The 26,431-nt window shown below is 35.6% G+C and overlaps 1 protein-coding gene across 4 annotated transcripts in view; it reads left to right on the forward strand.

Annotated features, from left to right (window-relative positions):
• Positions 1-26,431, forward strand: part of cadm1b (cell adhesion molecule 1b) — a 176,379-nt gene that overhangs the window by 79,419 nt on the left and 70,529 nt on the right. The window lies entirely within an intron of this gene.

Raw genomic sequence — 26,431 nt, forward strand, 5'->3', positions numbered from 1 at the left:
AGTTTGTATCAACAGAAGTTAGTATCGACAATTCTTTATCGCATTTTCTTTCTCGGGACATAGCTGAGCGGCAGATATTCCAAGATTGACCGCCTACTGAACCTGGTCCTCCATTAGGGCGATTAATGGTGAGACAACAATAACGACTGGGGTCTCGCGAAGTTTAACGCCAAAAACGGCTCTTTTTTAAAAAATAAACTTGCATTCTAAACTACTTAAAAAAAACAATAGCTAATGCTGCATCAAAAGGTAGATCGCGTCTGCTGCCATGTTGAATCCATAGATATAAACAAACTGCGTCAGTGTGAGGGATAGATGTCGTCATCGTCTTGCTGCTCCCTCCCCGTTCTGTGATTGGTTCCCTAAATGAGGCGAAAAATCTGGCCATGGTATCCAGACTGCCTTTCAGCGTGAATTGAATCGCGCTGCGGTAAGGCAGTATGGGGAAACCCAAACTAAATAAATACAATTGCATATAATTAATACTATAATAACACTAGGGAAGGCACTTGAAATAAAGTTTTATTATCTAAGTTCGGGAGGAGCACATTCAGATAATTAACACGAGTGGACAGCAATCAGCAATCAATGATAAGAGGGTACATATAGACTCAGCAGTCTTACCTCAGTCCATTGACAGTTTGCTGCATCCCCCCTCCACACTCCTAGTAGTTCTAAAAACACTTACATACGGGAGGCGTACTCTGGGTTCGGGCTGGATTCCGAGCTCGGAATTCATTAAATCTTACTCCCTCAAAATTATATGTAAGTGTGAACTCATGAACTAGAAGTAAATGGGCCATTTTTTTCCACAGAAATGTTAAAAAAAAAAAAAAAAATCATGAATGCACTTACTTTCTTTTTATTTTTTAACAGTGATTTTAAAGTTTTAGCATTGTCATGGCTACACAATTTTATATTTATGTGCACCTAAAAGCAATTTTTAGACAAAAGCAATATTGTTTACTTCTTGTGTCTTTTTAAACAATTTTAAAACTATTAAAACAGTAGAGTATTTTACCAAACTGGCTCAATTCTCTTGCATTGTAAGTGCGTCACTGTTTTGCCAAGTTACTTTTTTTTTAAGAAAAGGAAATACAGGTGGACATTACTTTTGGTGGCAATCAACATTACGCCACAAGTGCGGTCAATTGAGCTTAAATTGTAGTGAACCCATAGTATTCCTTTAAGTTATTTCTTCTGAAACGTTTTATTCTTTACAAAGAGTATTATTTTCATTCTTTTCAAAGAGCAGGACTTTTCAGCAACTGTCCCAGAATTCGCAGTTATTTTCTCTGAACATCACATGGGATGAATTTCAACTAGATTTTGGTTTGAAATATAAATGCACCGAGGAACTTTCTCGATTGCGCTGTGTATATTAGGACACGTTGGCAATCCAAGGCCGAGATCTTGCCCTGGGCGTGAAGCTTTGTTTGAGGGGAATCTTCATTGCATGTCATTTAACTTATCAAAGCTGTGACTCTGGATCGTTGCTGGAAGACATTTAAATCTGTGTGGCCAAAGGTCAGGGATGAAAATTTGATGCTTAAGGGTAGAATATGCAGGTTTATGCATTGGATGCAGTTATGAAAATGCCTTCCTGGTGGCATGCCTGAGGGACTGTCTCTGTGCTTTTTTTTTAAATGCAAATATGTATAAAAGGAAATTGGCAAATGTGCTTTAAAACACTCACCTCTCAAACTCTAAAAAAAACATGTCCATTTGTTGTGCATTTCAGTCTCGACAACTCTCGGGATAGTTTATAAAACATTTTATTCATGTAAATGGAATGTATAGGTTTGGTTTTGGTGGACTATATCTATTACAACTTGCTTCTGCTAAATGCTCAGAACATACAATTAAGGAAAACATGCTGCTGCTAGAGAGGCAGGTGGTGCTGGGGAGGTGGAGGGGTAGAAAAAGAATTTGCATAGTTCTCAAAGTTAGTGTATGCATTTGGATATGTCATGGTTATAAATGGAAGTTGTAATAATGGATACATGAAACGGATTGGCTGTGGAAGTTATATTTAAACAACCAATCAGAACTTGAACAGAGTTTCATGGCTGGACAGTAGGTGAATCTTTCATAATGTGTTCTTGTGGATTCAAAATATTTTGATTGAAACCCTTTTAAAATCTTGTGGGTCACCTCAGACTTGGGTTTGAAGTATAATATGAAGAACATCAACACATAAAGGGAACTGGGAATCATATGCTATTAGACAAGAAATATGACTGTGACAAATATTTTTTAAAAAGTCACGAAAAACTTAAATGTAACGCAAAACCCAAAACCAAGCGTGAGCGTTGTAAAACTCTTTTCAGACTATAGCAATGCAAGCAAATTAGTGCTACAGTGATCAGACGTGAGCATGTAAAGCAACATTTAATTTGATACGTTTTTTTTTTTATTCCATTAAGCTTTTTAATTAGCTTAATTTTTTAAGTTAAGAAATTCCAAGTTTAAAAAGCAGAACTTTATTTGAAACATTTTAATTGTTCCTAAATTGAAGTATTTCAGCAAGGGAATTCATTCATTTAATTTAAAATTATCATATAATCTCAACTTAATTGTTTTAAGTAGAGGACACTTAACCAGCTTTAACTAGCTATTTGAGTAATTGCTAACTTGTTAATTGGTAACAATACTTTGTTAGCATTATAAGCATTTGCTGAACACGGAAATATAGAATATTCAATATATCTGTTCTCAAATGAAGCTCATGCTCCACTCATCACCATGATGGTAATCCCCAGAAACTCTTCTAAATTAACATAGGAAAAACATCAAACACTGCCAAATCTCCTACTTAATCTTGCAAAAAACAACAAAAAAATAAATCATTATATAACACTTAATTTGAGCATTTACTCTCCCTTTAGAGTGTCATGGCAACGCTTGCTGGGAAATAGAAATCCCAGCCCAGTTTCAGTTAAATTTAAGTTTGTCCAAATTAAAAGAAACATGTTCATAAAAACTCAACGCTGTGAAACAATTCAAATGATTTAAAATGTGGCAGTTTTGTGAACAGAAAAAGAAAGTTCTAATAGTCATCACTCTTAATTATTTATTTTTCTCGCAATCTGTTAATGGCTGAACTACATATATTTATCTGAGAGTCAACTACTTTGCGCAACGTCATTATAGATACTTCAATACTGCTCTGTCTATCTCTGCTCCCATCTCTCCGAGAAACCGTGAAGTGCAGCTTTGCGTTAACAGGAGAAATCTCTGACAGCCACGAGTGCCATCAAATCTCGCTAACAGGTTGAAATTGTAGATTACTTCATGAACCTCTGAGCACGATCTCTCGTTCATCTCAAGCAGCCTCTCCTAGCTTCAACTGCAACCTGCCAGTGAAAACAAAGTCTCCATCTAGAAAGGCATGCTCTTAATGAATTATTAATCAGAAATCCCTTAATATTATGCAGAAAATAAAATGTTTTGGGTCTCATTGCAATTTGCCATGCAGTTCAGAAGTTCCCTCTTAATTGTGCCTTCCAGTCTGAGGGCTGGATATGGTGCTTCACATCTCGAGTAATCCCATCTGGATGTCCCTGCCTGACAAGACGGAGCATGCGGCTGCATTTGTAATGTTGCATATCGAGCTTCTCTTTGCTCCCCGATGTGTGCTGGTCCTCATTTATTTCACTCTCTTACTGTTAAATAGTTGGAGGTTGGGATGGGAATTAGTTGGCTTGAGTAGACTTTTTTTTTTTTACTATCCTTTCCTAACCTCTTATGTATTTTATGTTGTCTGTTTACACAATTATGCTACATGTTTATATCAATATTTATATTCGTATATGTTTTAAAGGTACAATATGTAGGAATTTTGTTATAAAATATGCAAACTCACTTGCACAGCGTGAAATATTTCCTGCAGTTGTTTTCTTACAATATCCTAAAAGTCTCTCAAGATTTTTTATTTCAGAGAAATTCACATTTAAATAAGTGGGCGTCACGGAAAAAAACTTTGCCCGTCAATGACGCAATATCCGCGTTATACATGGTTATACAGCTATCGCTCTTTGTACTTTAGTAATGCTTTTCATCACTTGTTTTGATCGAGATTATGGCAGACCTTATCCATGATAATGATTCATTAATTCCATAACATCTCTGGATGGTGAAAACGACATCTCCCATCGTTCAACTCTCCCTCACGGCATCATCAAGCTTCGCCTTTGTTATTGTTGGTAACTGCGCCCTCTTGTGGCGAAAGATTTCTACTTATTGTACCTTTAATATATATATATATATATATATATATATATATACTGTATTTTTTCATTTGAGTAAAAAACCTGTTTACTGGTAAATTGTAAATGACCATATACAGTGTTTTACTGTAAAATACTATAAAATTTTAGGGGGTCACCTTCACGTAAATTGAAATAAAATAAATTAAATAGACTACTGTTAAGTTTTGGGGTTTGTAAGATTTAAAAATGTCTCTGAAAGATCGCAAGGCTGCATTTATTTGATGAAAATACAGTAACAACTGTAATATTGTGAAATATTATTATTAATAAAATAACTATATACTATAAAATATATATATATTCAAAATGTAATTTATTCCTGTGATGGCAAAGCTACATTTTCAGCAACATTACTCCAGTCTTCAGAAATCATTCTAATATACTGATTTGCTGCTCAAGAAACATTTCTTATTATTATCAATGTTGAAAACTCAAACAGTTGTGCAACTTTTGTGGAAACCGTTTTTTTTTTTTCAAGACTCTGATGAATTGAAAATATTCAGCATTTATTTTATAACAGAAATCTTTTGGAACATCATAAATGTTTTCACAGTCACTTTTGATTAATTAAACGCATCCTCAATGAATAAAAATGAATCCGAATTTTATTTTTAAAATAGTCTTTTCTAAGTACCCTGATCTTACTTTTTTTTTTCTCCACATTTTCTTTTTCTAATTATAAGTGTGTCTCAAAGCAATGAATCCATCTTACCTTGTAAGTACTTTCCTGTACCAAAGTCATCGTCTTTTTTATTTTCAGAATCCGGTGCCAACCAGGATGTGAGCAATTAGCATAGATCCGTGTGAACTTTTGCTAGCTTCTGTCCTGTTACGTCCGAGACCTCTAATTACTTTCACATCTGAAACTCAGTCGCCCGAGGGCTCATTTCATAACTGCCACGAAAGGGTGGGCTGACACCTGGGGAGGGGGAAATTGATTTTCCTGTCAGAAAGGCCGGTATGATAGGAAATCTAGCTCGCCGTGGCTGGAGACACCTGCTCTCTCAATGGCAGCTCTCCAGGGAACGGAATCTAAATTAAACAGTTTAAAAGTGTCACTACAAGGATTAAGGCCCTCGAGGGGCCACCTTGGCTGGGTGCTGCCTGCTACGTCGTGCCTGTGTTAATTTGCGAGGGTGGCATATCAGGGCCAGGGTAAAAACGGAGCTGTCAGTGCTGCAGGCATAATCACAGGGAGAAGATTTTCTAAACTCGGCCCTAAAGGCCACCTGTTCTTGCAGCAGAAAAGTGCCGCTCTCGGGCCTCTGATTGAACATGCTGTCCGAGCGCGGCATCGATTGGACGGAAAAATGAATGGGCTGCAGGCGGTGCATGGGAGGACGGTTTGGACAGCACAAACAACGAGGTGACAGGAGGTTGTGCTGGGGGCCACGACATGTAAGGATACGAGACAGTGAGAAATGAGCCATGTAAGGTGGCCCTTTGCCGATTTAAGCGTAAAAAAAAAAAAATCCGCCCAACCATTTGCAACCACCTTGTTTGTAGAACAGAAACACCTCCTGCTGATGGTCATTTTGACGCCATTCTATTGCCGTTTTCCCGACATCAGCAGCAAACAAAATGAAACACATTTGTCACTCTTCGTTCTCGCTCACTCGCATGTAATGTCAGAGGCGGGTCGGTGTGTTAACTACCACCAGGTTTTTTTTTAACAAGAGAGAGATGCCCTTCTGCCCTGGTCTCAATGCTGGAGTGGTGGGATTGAGACTCTCTGGAGGTTGAAAGTTCAGCTTGGATAATCAGTAGATTGAGGAGCTCATTTCGAGGCGGCAGCGCTGATTTTCGGCAGTCTGTGTTCACGGAGGGCTCGGAATTGAATGGAAATGAAGAGTGATTAATTCTCTCTAGTGGAGGCTGCTGGATCCTTGACAGTCAGGCTGTTTGAAGAGCACGACACACTGAAGCAGAAAGAAAGGCGAGTGGGGACTAAACCCACCGTTTCTTTAGATATCAGGAAAGTGGTCTGGGTTAGCAGGAGCGAGGTAATGCGCAATGTCAGTGAGGGGCTCAGAAGGGAGTATTTATCCGACCGAGTTTTCATGAGTAATACGCTTGATGTACCTGTGGAATTTAGTTTGCCCTTTTTGTTTGGAAAATGAGGCGAAATAAAGAGTTAGCAGTACTTACATCAAGGTCACTGACAAAAAAGACTTTGAAACCATTTTCACTGTCAGGTTGAAATTGGAAGACTGAAATAATATAATAATACAAATATATTGGTAACACTTAAAGGGTTAGTTCATACAAAAATGAAAATTCTGTCAGTATTTACTCACCCTCATTGTTGTTCCAACCCTGTAAGACCTTCGTTCATCTTTGGAACACGAATTAAGATATTTTTGATGAAATCTGAGAGCTGGATCACTCCTCCATACTAGTCCATAGGCTTCTTGAGGAATTGAAACTTGCTGTCCTCGAAAAGTTATTAAAGACAATGTTAAAATAGTCATTTTCTATGCTTGGTTTCAATTAAAACTGTTTTTGGACTAATGAGGAATTTTTGAGCTCTGAAACGTACTTTTTTTTTGTACAACGACCTTAATGTTTCGTTGAAGATCAAGGCAAATTTGATTTCTCAATTCACCACCTAACATTCAAAAGTATTATTTAATGAACCTTTGCACTGAACAATGAGCCGTTTACTAATATTAACTAAGATTATTTAATACTAAACGTATTGGGACCTTATTCCAAAGTGTTACCATTCTCTTTGAAAATGGTATAAAAAAAAGCAAGTCATATTAGTCATATTAGATACAATATAGGGGCGAATATGTATTTAAATTCAGTCGAGCTGGATCCTTCTTGCCTCGATCAGCAGTGCAGGAGGAAATTTGTGGAAGCGTGCACTGCAAAGCCACCAGTTCTAATGGAAAGAACGCACATTACATTAATCTGACTAATGATCTATCACATTGAATAAATAAATCTACAAGAGCAATAATGTATTTTAATAAGAAATGCTAAAGGCCATTTAAATGAAAAATTACCTCTCAAAAGTCTTAAACCACTGAATAAATCAGATTTTCGAAAATTGTTGACAAAGGGAGCCATTTAAGGCTGATTTTAATAATTGATCATGTGGAAGTGCTTTAAAAGATGCTAGCTGAATCGAAAGACAAAGGACCGAACTCCAGATCTGCATCTACAGTATATGCGCTGCTGCTTGGCTTTTGTTTAGCCAATCTTACATATGATCTGCCACATTAATCTAACGCTCAACGTGACGGTTTGATAGACAGTCTAGTTAATGGTTGAACTATTTAAAGACTATATATCAATGATGTTATTTCTGTAGCCTGTTGCCAGTCTCAAGCTGAATAATAACATGCAGCCTGTTGCACGTTTTGAAATGTCAGTTTTTAAAGAGTCACGCGATTTGGTGCGAGAAAGCTCATAAAACGCTCATAAATGGAGCAGCTGTAATTTTCAGTAATTAGCGGGGTAATTTCCTCCCCTTTCGCCTTTAGTTTCAAAAGAAGCTGCGCTGAGAGGCAACAGTGTTACAGCTAATTTGTCATTCTTCTTTAGCCACTCTGCATTTGCACTTGTGTCATCTGCCTGTGCAATCTGCAAGTAATTTGGAAATGAAAGAACAGCTGTCCTAAAAAGAGACTGAAAAAGTATTTTTTCCCCTTTTTTCTTTTTTTTGAACTGGACAATAGTTCCTGTGAAGCCACACCACCAAATTTTCTAGCCAGAAATCCAAAGGATTTGACCGTCTGATGGCCTAGGATGAAACTGCCTAATTGAATTGCTTACTTAATAAGCCAAAGGAATCAAGCTTTCATCTAGTTTTGTTGTGGTACACTGACAAAGGTTCCAGTCTGAATGTTTATTGCCCTCCACAATAGACTGAGTGATTGTAAAACCGTGCACTTGTTGTTTTAATGGCTCTTGTTTTGTTTTATTGTTGAACAAAATACCGCAGATACGACTTTCTTCATCCTTGTCACTTCATTTGTGATGTTCTTTCTTATGCCTGTAAATAAAGATTCTCAAGATTCAATAAAGGCTGCTTTTCAATTAGCTCACTGAAAAGTGCTGTTTGGCTCATATGAAGTACCTGAAACAGCATTTAGATAGTCATACTGTTCCATTACAGTAGCTATTTTACATTTTTAGCAGCAGTGCATTACCTCTTGCTGTTAGACAGTTTGCGCAGTAAAACGTTTTTGTATAGCATTTTTTGAAAGCATTGGCCAATCGCTTTTCTTATTTCATTTGCCTTTATTTATAAATGGGTTAAGTTCATTGGATGAACTACCCAATTACATTTTACCTTGATTGGCAAAAGAAAAGCAATTTGTGAATACTTGCAATTAATTAATTTATTTATTCGTTTAATATTGATTCGTACTACATTTTTAAATCAGTTAATAATATGTTCATAATTTCATTCTTTGTTTTATTTTTGAGTGGGACTTCTTCACACTGACTGTACTTGACTACAACAGTGCCCTTATTAAACCTGTTTTAATTTTAAGTAACTGAAATAAAGCTGAAATTAAAATATTAACAGATGAAAACTACTTTAACTGAAATAAGTTTAAGTATATTTACAAACTAAAACTGAAATAAAATAAATTAAAGCTAAATACAAATATAAAAAACAAAGACTTATAAAATGCCAAAAACACATACAATTACTAAAACTATCATCTAATTAAAAATATTAGAAGATAATATACAATATATATATATATATGTGTGTGTGTGTGTGTGTGTGTGTGTGTGTGTGTGTGTGTGTGTGTACATATATATATATATATATATATATATATATATATATATATATTTTTTTTTACCCTTTCACTGTAACCTAAAGAATAATCCATGATTAAAGATTCTTCATCGCACCATCAATGCCAATAAATAAAAAATTATACTAAAATAGCACTGAATGCAATGTAAATGTTCAAAATTTGATGTAAAACAGCTAATGTGACCGAAAACAACATATACAGGACAATGTGAAATAATGTACATTTTAAACAACATACTATGACACACTGTTAAACAGTAACAGAGGAATGGATTGTTTGCCAGATCTGATGGTCAGCAAATAGACAGTTCTGTATTTCAGTGGTTGGTTTGCTGCAGGACATGTATAAATCATCACTGGCTTGCGGTCCTTCGCTTTGGGATCTTCTGCCAGACCTTGTGGGGTGAACAGACTGTGACCTGAGTGGTTTGGATCTTATTGTAAAGCTCAGGATTTTACCAAGGCAGCAGTGACCGGAGGTCATGGAAAGTGTCCTGTGTCTCTTCTGTTTTTTCCCGACCTCCTTGTCCTGTGCTTTTGTGGTGCTAGACAATAAGATGGGACAGTGACACTTCCGCTGGTGTAGGTGTGGAAGTTTTAATGTGTTGGCTTGCTTACACCTGACACTTTGAAGCAGCGGTGGAAATGGAGACACTGTGGCACCTTCCCAGAGTTCGCTTCTTCCTCAAAATATTCAGAGCCCGGTATTGTGGCAGTTACATCAGCAATGGCAATTTAGCTTAGTATTAAATGTGTTTTTCATAATTAATATTACATATTTGGCTATTATAACAACATTTATTTGAAAGAGAAATCTTTTGTAATGTTATAAATACAATGCCTTTAGCACCAATTTTGGACGGTTTAATACATCCTTCTAAAATGAAAATAGTAATTTCTTTAAAAGATAAAGCGGGGGAGAGAAAACAGGTTTAGATTTAAATGACTTCCTTCTTTAGCACTTTTTAAGCACACTTCTAACCCAACACGTAATATTAGCACAACTCAAATGCTAATTTCCATGAAGTAAATGCAATTGTTTTGTTGCCAAGGTAACTCCTTGGGTTAGCAGTAGAATGGGCTCTGTCGGTGGACCTGTTGAACTGAAGGCGGCGAGTCTTTAATTCTGCTGATCTCAGTGTGGCGTCTGTGGAGAATGACTGTCTTTCCCACAGCTTTGCTCATAATTATTTACTCATTAATTGGCTACAGACTTTGGAGATATAGGCTGGCACTTCTCATCTTCATTACCTAAGCATGACCTATCTAATGACAACTGAGGAAAGAAAAATGTTTTAATTAGCAATGTCATGATAGTTGCAGCATCAGTGCTGCAAGATTTTGCTGCTTAATTTAAACATTATTTGGTGATTTATTTTTACTATTCATTTCCAAACTCTGGCTTAAAATTCTGGACAATACCAATAAGCAATTATATATGGACTAGCATGAATAAGTATAAATAAAAAGGTTAATTACATAAGCTAAAAAAAAATATATATATATATATATATATATATATATATATATATATATAGTAGTAATAATATTTACACCTCGTATTCACAGTATCGCCAAAGCTGATATATTGTCTGAAATTTGGCTTTTTATGTTTTAATTTGCCGATATATTTTTCTCTTTAGTGATGTGTCGGAAGCCGGACTTTTATTTTGATGACATTTTTATTTTGTTCAGCCTGTGTAAGTTTATGAAGACAGAGAAAAAACTCTGTTTAACAAGTTTTATATTATAGTAATAAAAAGGCAAAGATATAATGCTTTTTCATTTACCGTCAGCATTCAGCAAACCAACTTTGTATCATTAAAACAAATCTTTGAATATTTAATGAACATTTCATTTCACTAACTTTGCAGATTTAGGCCCAGATTTACTAACAGCTTGTGCCAGCAAAAACCCTCTTTTGGCATTAAAAAACTGCTGTCAGGATTTACTAAAGACACACTGTGAAAAATTTGATGGGATTGTGCTAATTTTCCCTGGTTAGTAAATCTGGCCCTTAGTGAAATACAGTTTTGAGACCTCCTGAAGTTTGTATTTGTAGACTGCATAAAAACGTGTTCACTTTCAAAAGCTACTCTCAATGCAGCACTGACGGTCGGTCCTTGTGAATTTAAAGGAGATCTCCGGTGCAAAATGAACCTTTGCTCTAATAACACATTGGTACCTAATCAACCGTTCGTTAAGATTTGTTTTCATGATAATCAAGAGTTTTATCTCTAAAAACTGTTTAGCGTACAACACTAGTAATGGGGGCATATACTAAGTAAAAAATAAATCGCTAGTTTATACCACTAACAAGGCTCAAAATAGGCCCACACTAACACAGTAACATAATGAGGGTCCCTACATGCAAAACAGACCGTTCAGTGTAAAGACAGTTCACTTCGTGTATACAGGCAGGAGCCATCTTAGAAGTCAAACCACGAACATCGTGCTGAGTGAGCGAACTTCTGAACTGTATGAACGGCGTTCGGGGATCGACTTATCGAGACTATTTTCTAAGATGCCCCCCTTTCTGTATACACGAAGTGAACTGTCTTTATAAAGTATCTTCTTATTAAATGGTCTGTACAGTTTCTAAGTTCTCAATGCTTCGTTTTGCATGTATGGATCCTCATTAAGTTACTGTGTTGGTGTGGGGCTATTTTGAGCCTTGTTAGTGGTATTAAGAAGCTATTTCTTTTTACTTATTAAATGCCCTCCATATACAGTTTTTAGAGATAAAACTCTTTACATTGGATTATCATGAAATCAAATCTCAGAGAATGGTTGACTAGGTACGGATGTTTTATTAGACCAAAAGTTAATTTTGCGCCAGATTTCTCCTTTAATGCAGGTCGACAAACTTCAACCGCACTAAGTCATATTGTGTCATTTTCACTGTGTGCTGTATGTAAAATGAGTGTTACATACTTGCCATCTAAAGTATACATCAGTTTATTTTACAGATTAATTTTTTTATTTTTTTAAATGTATTAAATATCAAGTAAAATAAATACAAATTAAATAAAGAAAATACAGGCCTATCGCTTTTATATCGGCCATTGGCCACCCTATTATCGGCATCTGCATCGACCATAAAAAATATCAATATTGGTTCGACCACTAATTGCATTAACATAATAAATATCCAAAACGTGATATTACAAAACATGTTTTGTTAGTCAGAATGAACTGGTTGTTTAAAGCCTTTAAAGAGCTTCGACTACAATGCTCGCAGACAGCAGTAATGTCTCCTGGCTTAAGGCAATAAATCAAATCACCTATCTTTCTTTTACTTGATGGTCTACTTGGCATTTTCTTATGATTTGCAGAAGCTATTTTGTCACCGAAATCCCTTTTAGCTTGGAATCCGAGTGTGCATCACCATCATTGTATATTACAGCGCCCAGCGCTCCTTCTTCCGCACAACACCCCACTGAGCCGGTAATTGCACCGCTCATGCAGTGAAAGGACAGGGCAATATTTTAAAGTGATAAACACCACTTACTAACTCCACTTCCCTTCACATTAGCATCTGTGAACCTCATAGGTTGCACCGTAATGGCTGCCAGAATGATTTGATTTCCAGTTTTAAATTGTAGACTGGTCATATTATTGGAAACGCTGTGGGTTTCGACCACCGATGAGGACCACTAATCTTAATGTGGTAACAAAACTGCTGTTCGATTGTTTGAAACATGTTACAGGCTGTTAACAGCATACATTTGGTAAAGTAGCACATGCTCAGATGAGGTGTTTTGAGGAGAACGGCTGAATTATTTGTCATTTCAAAGGCCGTTTGAGCAGCTCCTCTCCCTCAGATGATGGAGGCTTGATAGTATCTCAGAGCTGTCTGCACTTCCATCACGTCTGTGAAAGATCTCTGGTACGGAAATTCTCTGCACCTTGAGTCAGAGAGATTGAGCTGTTAGTCATGCCACGGCTGCCCTCACTTTACTAACATCAATGTTCAAACAGAACGCTGGCTTTTCTGGCGGAGTAGCACTGCTCTCTCTCCATGGGTGTCGGCATTGTTTTAAACAAAAAAACGCACCTAGAAATGAACATTCATATTCTTACCTTAATTTTCTATTCTTAATGTTCAAAATTAATGAGCACCTGACAGAACCCTTTAAGGTTCTATATAGAACCTTTTCTTCTAAGAGCGTGCAGTAGATGGCTTTCACGGAACAGGAAAATATTTTTGAAGAATGTACTCGCTGTACTTTTCGTGGAGAGGAGCCTTAAAGCTTCAGAAACAACACAAAAGTACCGTCCCCACTGTAAATGATGCCTATAAATGACAATTGTCATTTTAAAATATCTTTTTTTTTTTTTGCCAGTTCTAAAAACCTTTGGGCTGCTATTTGACACTTCTGCAGGTGCATACTGTATATTTACATTTCTGTTTTTTGGCAGATGCTTTTACCGAGCACCTTTCTGTACTGTCTGAGCTACTGGAATTCTTCAGAATTAGCATTTGAGTCTTTGTATTGTTTATATAACGGTTTATCCAATACATATTTTTGATGCAAAATTCATCAATTATGAAACAAATTAGATTAAAGCAGTTCCACAGAAGACAACAGTGTCATCATCCAGCTCAATCCATTATTGTTTTCTTTATTTTAAACTTAATTTAAAATTATTTAAACTTAATTAATATTTGTAATTATTTTTAATAGTTTTATGTGTGAAACCAGACTTTTCTTTAAAAAAATTTCTTATAGTCTTTATTTTTTGATTATTTGTATTTTATACAAAAATATATTATTTATTTATTATTATATTTATTTAGTTTAGTTTAGAGAGGTACTACCGACCGGTCAGTATCACATCTTTCCGATTACGAGCCAGTACGTATTGTTGCCAACGGCACAGGGGAAGTGACACTCAACTGCCTCGATATATGGTCAAATGCACACAGAATTATGTCGAAAGTTGTGAAAGATAACGCAAGTTGTGTAACGGTATATTAGATCCTGAATGTTTAAAGAAGATGTAATACACTTTTTGTTTGTGGTGGGGCCAGGTTAAAAATGTGGGCACACCAAGAATTTTGGCCCCAATAGGGCCAGCAGAAAATAATCCATTGTTGAGCTCTTGACCATGCAAATATTATTTTATTCCCCTCAGAATAGTGCTTATGTCTTTGGCTTAGCAATCTGATCCACTCTGAAAGCAGTGAGAGATATGAAAGACAAACACCCCCAGAGGAAATCCCTCAACCTTGTTTTCATCAGCACCACCGTGAACACAGGGACTTATTCTTATTTGAAATGGCATTCAGTCCTGAATATGCTAAAATTAATAAGTCAATATTGAGCGAGCCGTGATGGAACTGGCTCTGTTTTTCATTCTTTCTTGCCTTTCTGGAACAGACAGCATGACGCATGACGAGCGCAGTTAGTTGTTTCCATGCAAATCACCACATCAGATGCAGCTTTAATGTTCTGATAATGAGTTGGCAGTCATGTTACACACATGCATCAGTGATGCAGGCTCATTTCATATTTCACCTGTAACCTCATACCACATACCGAGTGTGGAATACATTACTCAAAGCTGAACTCCCCTAATAAAAGTGCTCTGTGTGCTGCCGGGTTTTTTGTTGCTTGAACAGAGCCCCGCACAGTGAGTGTATTGAGCCTCTCCCAACCTGTCAGATGTGTGTATACGGGCGATGGGTGGCCCCCTGGGCAGAAGCACAGTTGTACCAGGTGACGATCAAAGATCTGGTTTCCTGCCTTTCACTGAGAGCTCATATGGCTCCCTCACTTTTTTCTGAGGTTTAAGCGCTGAATAGCGATGCCACCGAACCAGGGAGCAGGCATAAGCACTATCATCAGGCCTGCACTTTTCTCTCACTGATTGCCCAAGGACTTCAGTGCATAGATATACATCCAGGTAAGGGGTAAAAGGATGTGAGGATTTTGTTTTGTTTAAGTTTTTTTTTTTTTCCACACACACAAACACATATATATAGTTTCTCTAAATATCTGGCTATGTGTAAACGTAGCCTTAGTCTCTCTGTGTTTGCAGTCCTGTGTTGGTGCGTTGTCTATGTTTCCTCGTGTTTGTTTTCTGGTGCCAACCAGTTTTGGTTTGTAGTTTGGTTTTGTTTATTTATTTAGTTAATGAAGATCCTTATCAGCGCTTGAATCCTCTCTTCATTTTTGACCATTCCGTGACAGTGTGTGTGTTTAAAACATTTATATAAAAAAAAACACATTTATTTTATGATTAACATTTCGGTTTCCCATCAATTTGAGTTTTTATTAATCTAAAAACATTTTAAATTCATATATATATATAAATATATGTGTGTGTGTGTGTGTGCGTGCTTAGCAATCAAGTGGTATTTCAGACTGCAATGATGATAGCTCAGTTCACAACGACAAAACACACAGATTTGGTCTTGTCAATTGAACCTTTTGGCAACTTTTTAGTAAAGTTTTTTTTAGTAAAGTTTCCATTCAGAATCATATTAGCATCCATTTCGGCGTCTCGCGCTCGTCATCCACTCAAAACGCAACGTTAATCAACTATTTGGTCGGCTCGCAAGCCCAAACAAGTGTGTGTGGCGTGCCTGTTGTTTTGTTTCCGATCTAGCTGTTTCCGATCTAGCTAGATCCGCTTGCGCTTTGGTCGACAAAGCAACAAAACGTCCTCGCGCGGCACAAGCCATTGAAATGAATGGGTTTCAGAGCGCAGCGTCGCGCATACCGTGTCCTGTTGCCAAAGCATTTGAAAAAACACTACAAAGTTTGAAAAAATTAAAAAAAATTGACGTCGTTAAAATGGGTTTGCGTTAACGCTGCACCAGAGGTGTATTTCAAGAACTATATATATTGTTCCAACAAATTTTGTACAATTTATTTTTTTTAAATGTACATCATTTCCTAATTTATTTACACAACTAATGTTGCTAAGTATTTTTACAATTTAAGCATTTATATTTCTACTGTTTGACTATTTGTTTTATGTTTTATCAATATTTACTTTTGTCTACTTTTTTTCTTGCATGAATACATGTAACATTTTTCTATGTACCTATGAATCATCTCATATGTTTTATAAATCATCTTTAAAAGATAAACTACAGTATGTGAAACATACTTTTTTTTATAGCCAGCACATCCCTTAAAGTGGGAGTTTAATCTGTGGAATATATGTTTTATGCCTCTGCTGAGAAATTTCTCTTTTGTCGTGACAAATCTTACTCAAAGAAGGTGGTTATACACCTAAATGAGACTCATTTCTTTTCTAGAATGTTTATGATTAGCATGTGAAAAGAACACCGTAGACATGTATTTACAGAGGGAATGAAATGTAACCATAATAGAATATGAGTACACATACATATGGACTAAAATCGATATGCATAATATGTAAGGTGCTTCCTCTTATGCTGAAAGCCAATAAAAGAAAGTGCGTGTGTGTAAATTGCTGTGTGCTCTGAAGCAGCACAGATGTAGCCTATATCACACCTCCTGCATGTCAGAACTTAAATGACAAACCACGGATAACACAGTTTTTTATCTTAAACGTGCCCCATTTGCGATGCCGTCTGCAGCACTTCAGTGGTCGTCCAACCGAGGCAATGAATTCTGGCAGACGCAACTGACTTTATGGACCAGGCTTTAAAACCTTATTTTAGTGCCATGGCTTTTGCTTAGACATATTTCTCAGTCATACACACTCGCACACACACGGCGACGTAGAAGCCAGATGGAGGATAAACACTAGCTGCTGAGCACCAGGCTTTTCGCCAGTCAAATGTGATTGCCATCAGTGGCAAATTAACAACAAATTAAGCAAGCGAGTTGGGTAATTACACAGTCAATCAATAAGACATACTTTACACTGGCAGCAGGTAAAATGGTGAATAAATAGCAAACTGGAATTAATTTATATTGATTTGAGTTTCCTCCATAAGGCAGACTTACTGTTATGGCTGTGCAATTTGAAATACTTCTAAAATTGTTGATTTTTAACATATGCCAGACCCCAAAAATGAAAATTATGCCATTAATAATGACTCACCCTTATGTCGTCCCAAGCCCGTAAGACCTCCGTTCATCTTCAGAACACACAGTTTAATATATTTTAGGTTTAGTCCGAGACCTTTCTGTCCCTCCAAAAATGTATGTACGGTATACTGTCTTTGTCCAGAAAGGAAATAAAGACGTCATCAAAGTAGTCCATGTGACACCAGTGGGTAGAATTCGAGGTCATGAATTTTATTTTTCTTTATTCTATCTACAGAGACTGTGGTTTTTTTTACAGTGTGTTCAGGTGACAGGCAGCTAGCGGATAGTGAGGAGATGTTTGCTCTATGTGACCAAAAAAAAAAAATGTTTTGGCCTAAAACATTGCTTAGAGCACCTTTAAACAATGAGGCGCAGGACGTGAAAATCATAACTCCGTCGGGCTGAAACTGTGCCAGGTGTATGATAGGGCCCTAAAACGTCTTACTGACCCCAAACACTTGAACGTGCATGCAAACATGCATCCAGTGTATAGTTATACATTTTTGTCTCCTCCAATGAGCTTTTTACCACTGTGGTCGTCAATTTGTGAACAAATCTTGTTCTGTGAACATTATCAACAAGTCATTGAAAAGATGATATCAAGAGAAAAAATTGTTCATGAATAAGTCATTGTGACATTAAATCTCTCCAAAAAGTCATAATGACACTTTTATGGTACTTTTTTTTAAAGAAACAAAGCTAATCATACGGGTTTGCAATGACATTTGGGTGAGGAAATGATTACAGTGAAAATGTCAAATGTTGTATGTGATTATTAAATTTAGTATTTGCAAACTAGTTTTACAACCATAACTCTTTTAAGGTAATGATATTGATTTTAGTCCATAAAATATGAATGATAGATCCTCAGCATGAGGTCTCCACAGCACAAGGTGAATCATTAAGCTGACATTAAGTTTGTCAGGCAACTTGTTTGCGTCATCACGTCCTCGATGATGCATGGAGAATGGAGCTCGCTCGCGCTCTGGAAACGTTAAGCGACTGAGTGTCATTTTATTCTTTTAATATAGCATAACATTTCCTGCCATTCGTTACAAGTGGAGGAGCACCGGAATACTGAGTGTACACATCATTTAGTCATAATTCAGAATGATTATAATTCGTGGACACAGTGCAGCGTTCAGCTGTTTAATATTCATATGCGTCCAAACCGCAGGCCTTTGAGACATGGGCTCAGGTGTAAAATAACAGTTGTGGTCTGCTTGTGGGAGGAGAATGCAACTCAGTCAATTAATGCCCTTGATGAGGAAACATGTTTCGGATGTATGAAAACTGTTTATTGCTTAACGGATCCTATTGTATTCTGACTACATTGCAATGCACAGTTTCATCTGTGACGTCAGATGTGAGCCCACATTATTCTCAGGTCATCTGAAATGCTTTAAAGCTTCTTTAATAGACACATTGGTCACAACACATTATAATTAAAAGACTAGTGCCCCATCATTTTCTTGTCATTTTACCCGTTTCATTCTGGAGCATGACGGCAGAAGACCTGTAATTGGTTGGTTTACATATGTGTGTGTGTGTGTGTGTGTATATATATATATATATATATATATATATATATATGAAGAGTTCAGATGCAAAAGCCTCTAAATGCCATTTAAAATTTTCTTCTAGAATGATCATTTTTATCAAGCTTATATATTTAAGTTCAGTAATTTCACTTAAATGGCAATTCATAGGTAATCTTCATTGTCATTTAAGTGAAATTACTGAACTTAAATATATAAGCTTGATAAAAATGATCATTTTAGAAGAAAATTTCAAATGGCACTTAGAGGCTTTTGCATCTGAACTCTTCATATATATATATATATATATATATATACTGTATGTGTGTGTATATGTGTATATGTATGTATATATGTATATGTTTATATTATTGATATTGTTTATATTATTTATATATATATATATATATATTGTTTATATCACACATACATTTATATGTATATTCTACAGTATTATTCTTTATACTGTATATTTAATCTACACAGATGATTTAGACAACGATTAAATAATATACAGAGGTAATAAAATCTGTTTTGCTTTTCTTGTAATAAATAAGTAAAGAAATGTTTGATGTTTTATTTATTTTTGTTTATCCTGGCCAGTACCGGTGTAGACACACAGGGAGAAATCTCAAGTCGCCTGTGAATAACATCAACTAATCAAACACTTTATTTTGCATCTCCTCAGGGGTGAGACTACATTTTGAAAGACTATAAAAATAGAAAGAAAACAAAATTAAAAGAAAGAAGGTGTCAAAGCAAATACTGTGTATAGATTGTAGGCGGAAAGGTACTAAGGATTTGTTTTTATACTGGGATTCATGTTTTTCTTAACTATAACAAATACTAAAAATAAATGTTATACAGTATTAGCTTCATTGGGCTATATTGTAGAAACACTTAGCTCGCTGCTTCCATGAAAAATATTATCCAGTAAAAAGATATTATCCACTGTCAAAGCAACATACTGGAAAATGATTTTCCTGCTGGTTTCGTTTTGTTTCTGACCTGCAAAAATTCAGTTTGCTTGTTTTATCGTACTGTGAGCGCTTCCTAATCCCTGAGACGATAAATTGTTTTGCTCCTGCTTTTGCATCAGGCTACAAAGAAGTAGTCTAGAATAATGTATTGATGTTATTATATAGTACCAGTTAGTGTTGTAATGTTTAGTATAGCTTAAAACAATTTCTTGGCCAAATTTCATCTGAAATGTAATAAAATATCATTAAAAAGCAATATAACATTCAGCACTCTTGCTTAAATATTTATTAAAATCGCACACACAAAAAAAGATCAATAATAAGAAGAATCCAAGAAAATAATGTGCAAAATCATCTGATATGCTGTAAATATTGGGTCTCCAAAGGAAAGTCATCCAGAGAGAGACCTTGACCTGCCAAAAGTGGAATAAAAGTAATTATTAGCGCTCCTCGCGGTGCACATTTCCTCTGATACTAGACAAATGAAGGCTCGGTTAGCCGAGATGTTTGCTTCATCATTCATTCCCCCCACCCACAGCTGATTGATTGCTGTGATTTTATTAAGAAAAGGAGACGGGAAAATTGAAAAATGCTTGTTGCAGCGTGGAAACACAGTGTTGATTATAAACTCTTAGGCGAGACAAAAGGGCCACCTTTCCATTTTGTAACCCAACAAATAGGCAGCAGGTGTTTTTGACAGGTGTCTGATTGCGCGCTACAAAATACATTAAAAAAGCAAACAAACTGATGCATTTTTGTGCCTCTCGTGGTAAATGGAGTTGGGTCTGATGGATGCTATTACCCAGGGATCTGATTGGCGGGATACAGTGACTGAATAGCACAGGTGTTTTGGGGAGAACACAGTTTGTGTATCTGTTGCGCTGAACGTACTTGCTTAAATCGTGGTCTTCTGAAGTGTATCTAGAGCGGTTCACTGTGGCAGTGTAATTGGTTTAACCTTTTAAATGGGTAGATGATTTCCCTTAGTACGACACTTAGGATCGAATTATAATATCCATAATGAATGGAACATATGCAGCCTTCCTTGCAAATTGGAGAAACCTAAATCAGTGGTCCTCAATTGGTTTCCTTTCAGGACACAGATTGGACATCAAATAAACACAACATTACCACAATTGTTCAAAAAAAGTGAACTATGGTTGTGCACTTTATATAATATATTTATATTATGCTTACTTATAATAATTGTGTTTTTTGACTTGAAATGTTTTTTTTTCTATTGAGGTCTATGTAATTATGTCTCAACTTAACAGTACAAAATCCTTACGTGTTGTCTAAACACAAACCATTTATGTTAAGTAAAAAAATTCGTACATCCAGACGGTGGTAGTATAGTGCGTGCCAACTGCAATTTTGCCCGAACTTAATTTGATTGTGTTCAATCTGCTTAAATATATGTAAAATTTAAGTTTACTTGATTTACATGATTGATTTGTGTTGCATTAACTGAAACTGGGCGGTGCTTGTTAGTTCCCAGCATGCTTTGCATATTGAATTAAGAGAGAATAAATGTTAAAATTAAGTGTTATTTTATCTCTTTTTTTTTTTTTAGAAATTTAGAAAAGGCGAAGACTTGATAGTGTGTAATTTTGTTTAACGTAAAATTACATTGGAATTATTAAACCATTTAAATTACAGTGGGTTACCATTGTGGAGAAGAGTGGAGCATTTTGTTTGGTTGTCGACTGATTAAACACTTTTATATTGCTTTGGTTAGCATTTAAGATGATACTAAGTGCGACTGCTAGCAAATAGCTAGCTATAGTTTATCAGTTTAATTATTTGTCATTAATAAATGAAATATCAATGGATAAATGAATATAAAAAAAATAGCTGAATCATGTCAGGAAACCTTTAAAAATTCACGTTGAGACTACTTAAATTAGGTCGGTTAAAATGACTTAATTGCATGATGTTGATGTTACATGAACAAATTATGTTTGTTTAACGTAATCCAGTTATGTGGAACCTGTTGACGAAATAAAATGAATTAAAGCCAACATATAATTTTTAGGGCTGTGCAAAAATTAATTATGATTAATCGCATCCAAAATAAAAGTCTGTGTTTACATAATATATTTGTGTGTGCTGTATATATAAATACACACACATGCATGTATATATTTAAGAAAATGTGTTATTCATAAATAAAATATTTATATTTATATAATATAGATTATGTATTTATTTATATATACAGAATTTAAGCGCAAATAATTCTTAAATATATACATGCATGCGTAGGTATTTATATATACAAAATAATTATATACAGCACACACAAATATATTATGTAAACACAGACTTTTATTTTGGATGCGATTAATCGCAATTCATTTTTGCACAGCCCTAATAATTTTTTTAGTGTAATAAAAATACAGTATGTGCCATTTTTTCTTAAGGAATAGAATCTCTCAACTAATGCAGTAGCATATTACTAGAATGAATATTACTAGATTACTAGATAAAACAACAAAAGATATGATACGCTTTTTCTCCTCCCATTGAAAATGTGATGAGCCATATTTAGCATATCTGAACAAATAGGGTGGTTGCGGTTTAATATTTGCATTTTGAGTGAGAATCTTCTGCCTAAATCATTAAAAGTAATTATCTTGTGATTTTGGAGATGGTCAGTGCCACTGATTGCTTTTTCTCAGAATTTCGAGAAAGCCAACCCTTTTTTAATGTGAAGTCCAGGTGGGTGAGCGCAGTTTTAGTGACTGTTCTTTGACCTGTGTTCTGTCGGTCGTAGTGGGAGGATGATGTCCCTGTCAGCTCCTCTCACCCTTATGTTCTCATTATCCACATCCTGTCCACATGCTCCAAATGACAGACTCAGGGACAGGAGCACACAGCCCTCCACCATGATTATATAAAGAAATAGAGCATTATGAGACAAAAAAAAAAAAAAGAGAAATAGGCCTATAATATTATTGATGACGTTGTGTAAAATAAGCTTTTCATCAGTGCGGGTTAAGCTTTAAGACTTAAGTTGGAATAAATATTATCGTGTATCTTGTTTCCACTGGGAAATGGCCAGCAACAGAGCAGGAATAGGTTATTTTCACACTCTGTTAACTATTCACACATATCCAAGAGGCTGGTATCTGTAAGTATGCAGTCTGGTGAGAAAAGCTCTTTCTGCTTGATCTCATGGAAAGTCAATACAAATGTTTATTTGGCGTAGTAACTTACAGGCAGCTTAAATGGTGCTTTCATTTGTTTCTCTCACAGTTTAATTATATTTTATGCTCACTGGGTTTTAAAAACACACTTGACGCTGATGACGGACAGTACTGTGAAACATGAGACAAAACACAAAACATCATGGTGCTATTCCTTAACAGTCACAGTGAATGTTCTTAAGTAAGACATGTTCCTGGATCAACATTTCAGTCCAAAAATTAGCCATAACCCTAAACCTGACCCTACCCATAACTTACCCCTAAAATTATAGGGGAAATGAAGATGAATAACAATGATATAGAAGCACCTAACCCTGGTTACTGATCCTGGAAAATGTTGCACTTTTTTAAAAGGGGTCATTTTTTTATTTTTATTTCTTCATTCTGAATCCCCACACGACATGTAGGGGGAAAAATATATATAGATATTGTGACGATTCAGTTCTTTTCCCTCCATACAGTACGTCACAGGTTAAGTAACAGCATCACTCTCAGAAAAAAAGGTACAAAAGCTGTCACTGGGACTGTACCTTTTCAAAAGGTAAACTTTTGTCCATTTTAGGTGCTAATATTACATTTTAAGTGCTAATAAGTACATTTTAGGTGCTAATATGTACATTTTAGGTGTTAATATGTACATTTTAGGTGCTAATAAGTACATTTTAAGTGTTAATATGTACATTTTAGGTGCTATTAGGTACATTTTAGGTGCTAATATGTACATTTTAGGTGTTAATATGTACATTTTAGGTGCTAATAAGTACATTTTAAGTGTTAATATGTACATTTTAGGTGCTATTAAGTACATTTTAGGTGCTAATATGTACATTTTAGGTGCTAATAAGTACATTTTAGGTGCTAATATGTACATTTTAGGTGTTAATATGTACATTTTAGGTGCTAATAAGTACATTTTAAGTGTTAATATGTACATTTTAGGTGCTATTAAGTACATTTTAGGTGCTAATATGTACATTTTAGGTGTTAATATGTACAATTTATGTGCTAATATGTCCATTTTAGGTGTTAACATGTACATTTTAGGTGTTAACATGTACATTTTAGGTGCTATTAAGTACATTTTAGGTGCTAATATGTACATTTTAGGTGCTAATAAGTACATTTTAGGTGCTAATATGTACATTTTAGGTGTTAATATGTACATTTTAGGTGCTAATAAGTACATTTTAAGTGTTAATATGTACATTTTAGGTGCTAGTAAGTACATTTTAGGTGCTAATATGTACATTTTAGGTGTTAATATGTACAATTTATGTGCTAATATGTCCATTTTAGGTGTTAACATGTAAATTTTAGGTGTTAACATGTACATTTTAGGTACTAATATGTACATTTCAGGTGCTAATATGTACCACTAAGGTACCAATATGCAGCCTTTGGGTACAAAAGTGTACCTTTTGAAAAGGTACAGTCCCAGTGACAGCTTTTGGACCTTTTTTCTGAGAGTGATACAAGTTTTACCGACATAAGGGTGAGTAAATGGTGATGAACTATTCCTTTAATGTTTTAGCTGTAGCATTTTATTGTTATTATTATTACCTTGTAATAAAGGGGTTGGTTTAAAATAACATTTTAGCATCATATAAAGTTTTATAAGACACCATTAAAGCACAGAATCACTTTTACAAATGCTCAAGGAAAGAATGACATAGTTTTCCAAACCGAGAGCTTTTTGGTGGTCACCTAATCGTGTGTCCTTGGGCGCACATGGCATGCACAGATTTTTCCATCAGATCCCCGTTAAGGTACGCTTTGAATCTCCACCCCTACCCTTTTAATTAAATGAAAGCACAGCGGGTCACATACAAGCTCAAAGTCACACCACGGTAACGGACAGAAGCACATAGAATTGTGCTCATGGTTGGAATACACAAATATGGCTGCTCAGCGGGATAACTACAAATATACTGTGAAATTAAAGGGGAAATGGGGCTGAATATCTGCAGGGCACAATTCAGAGGTCAACTTTAACTGCTAATGTGATTTACTAACGCAGGTACAATAGCCTGTAAAAAGTCGAAAACATTTGCTTGATCTTGACTGCTTGAAGGAATCGTGAAACGTTTTCATTTACTCCTGCTCATGTTGTTTCAAAACCGTCTTAGATTCTGAGACATTTTAAAGAATGTTCTGCTTTCTGTTTTTCAGGCGATTACAATAAACGGTGTTTGGACCTACGTATAAGAAGTATCATAAAAGTGGCTCATGAAACCATACAATAGCTTACAGTTACTTACTAATGGTCTTCCTCTTCAGCTGTATTGTTGCAAGTTGTTGAGTTGGAAATAAGTCAGACCAGTTTTGTGAACTTTGATCATGTATTTAGGACATCAATACTTTGCATGAATCTTTAAAGTTAAAAATGCTATTTATTTATGTGATGACGAAGCTAAATTTTCAACAGCACTACTCCAGTATTCAGAATTTGGATCGTTCCAGAATTAAAAAATATATATATTTAATGTTCCACTAGTTTTGGGAATGACAAGAGGGTGAATAATCAATGACAAAATATTCATTTTTATGGGTTAAAGAACAAAGGGATCTTGTCCTTTGCTTAAACCGTAATATTTATCGGTTTTGTAGTGGTAACTTATTGCACAACTGGCGTTTGAGAGGAATCAGCTTTCAAAATCATCCTTTTTGAAGGATGCCTTGCTTGCACAGCTGTCTACACTCAGATGTCATCAAATGGGCTTCTGCTGAAATCTGACCATCAATATCTTGTAAGAAGACTGACAGCAGTGACATCTAATCACTGCCCTACTGACATGCCATAACTCCCGTCTGATACACGTCAGGCTGAAGAGCTTATTGACACGAGAATCCACTATTTATAGTGCTGTATGTCTGCTGTGAGTGCCTGGGTTATTATAGAAGACTTTTTACAGGACTCATTAGCCTCATGCTGTTTATCATACACTGTTTCCATATTAAATGATCTGCTTAAAATCTTCAAACATCTGTGAACTTGAAACCTGGATATGGAGATCTTGGACAACTTTCTCAATATTTTAGATATCTTTAATTATGACATTATATATGGCATTTGATCTGTGAAGAAAACATAACAGGTTAATGGAAATATGTTATTGTGCGTTACATTTTGTGTGAAATTGTATTTAGCAAACCTGCTTGGCCTCACTGTTGAATTGTGTTAAATCACAAAGGGTCTCAAAAGTTGTACTTTTTCATTTTAGAAAGGGACCGAATGATGCTGAATGTTTCCGTCTCTATCCAACACAGATCCCTGTGAATATAAATTAGATCATCTTGCCTTTTCAGCCAATATCGCTCTTGTCTTTCTGCACTCTACCTGTGATGTCCAGCGGTAGAAACTTTATAGCTCTCTTTCTTCTACTCTAGTCTCCTTGACTTTGACAGGGATGGCAGTTTGCCATCAAAAAAGGACAGTGTAACTCACCACCTGAAGGAAATGCTAATGCAGGAAAGAAAGAACTGTGAGATCTTAGTGTCATGTCATCTCGCATATGCTATGGAAAGATTAAAACCCAGACCTGAATGATATTTGATGCATGCAAAGTATTTGATAAAGTGAAAAGTTTTCTACTTTAACACTAATATATGTG

Source organism: Pimephales promelas, chromosome 16, assembly GCF_988280905.1.
Source record: "Pimephales promelas chromosome 16, fPimPro1.hap1.1, whole genome shotgun sequence".
Taxonomy (NCBI): Eukaryota; Metazoa; Chordata; class Actinopteri; order Cypriniformes; family Leuciscidae; genus Pimephales; species Pimephales promelas.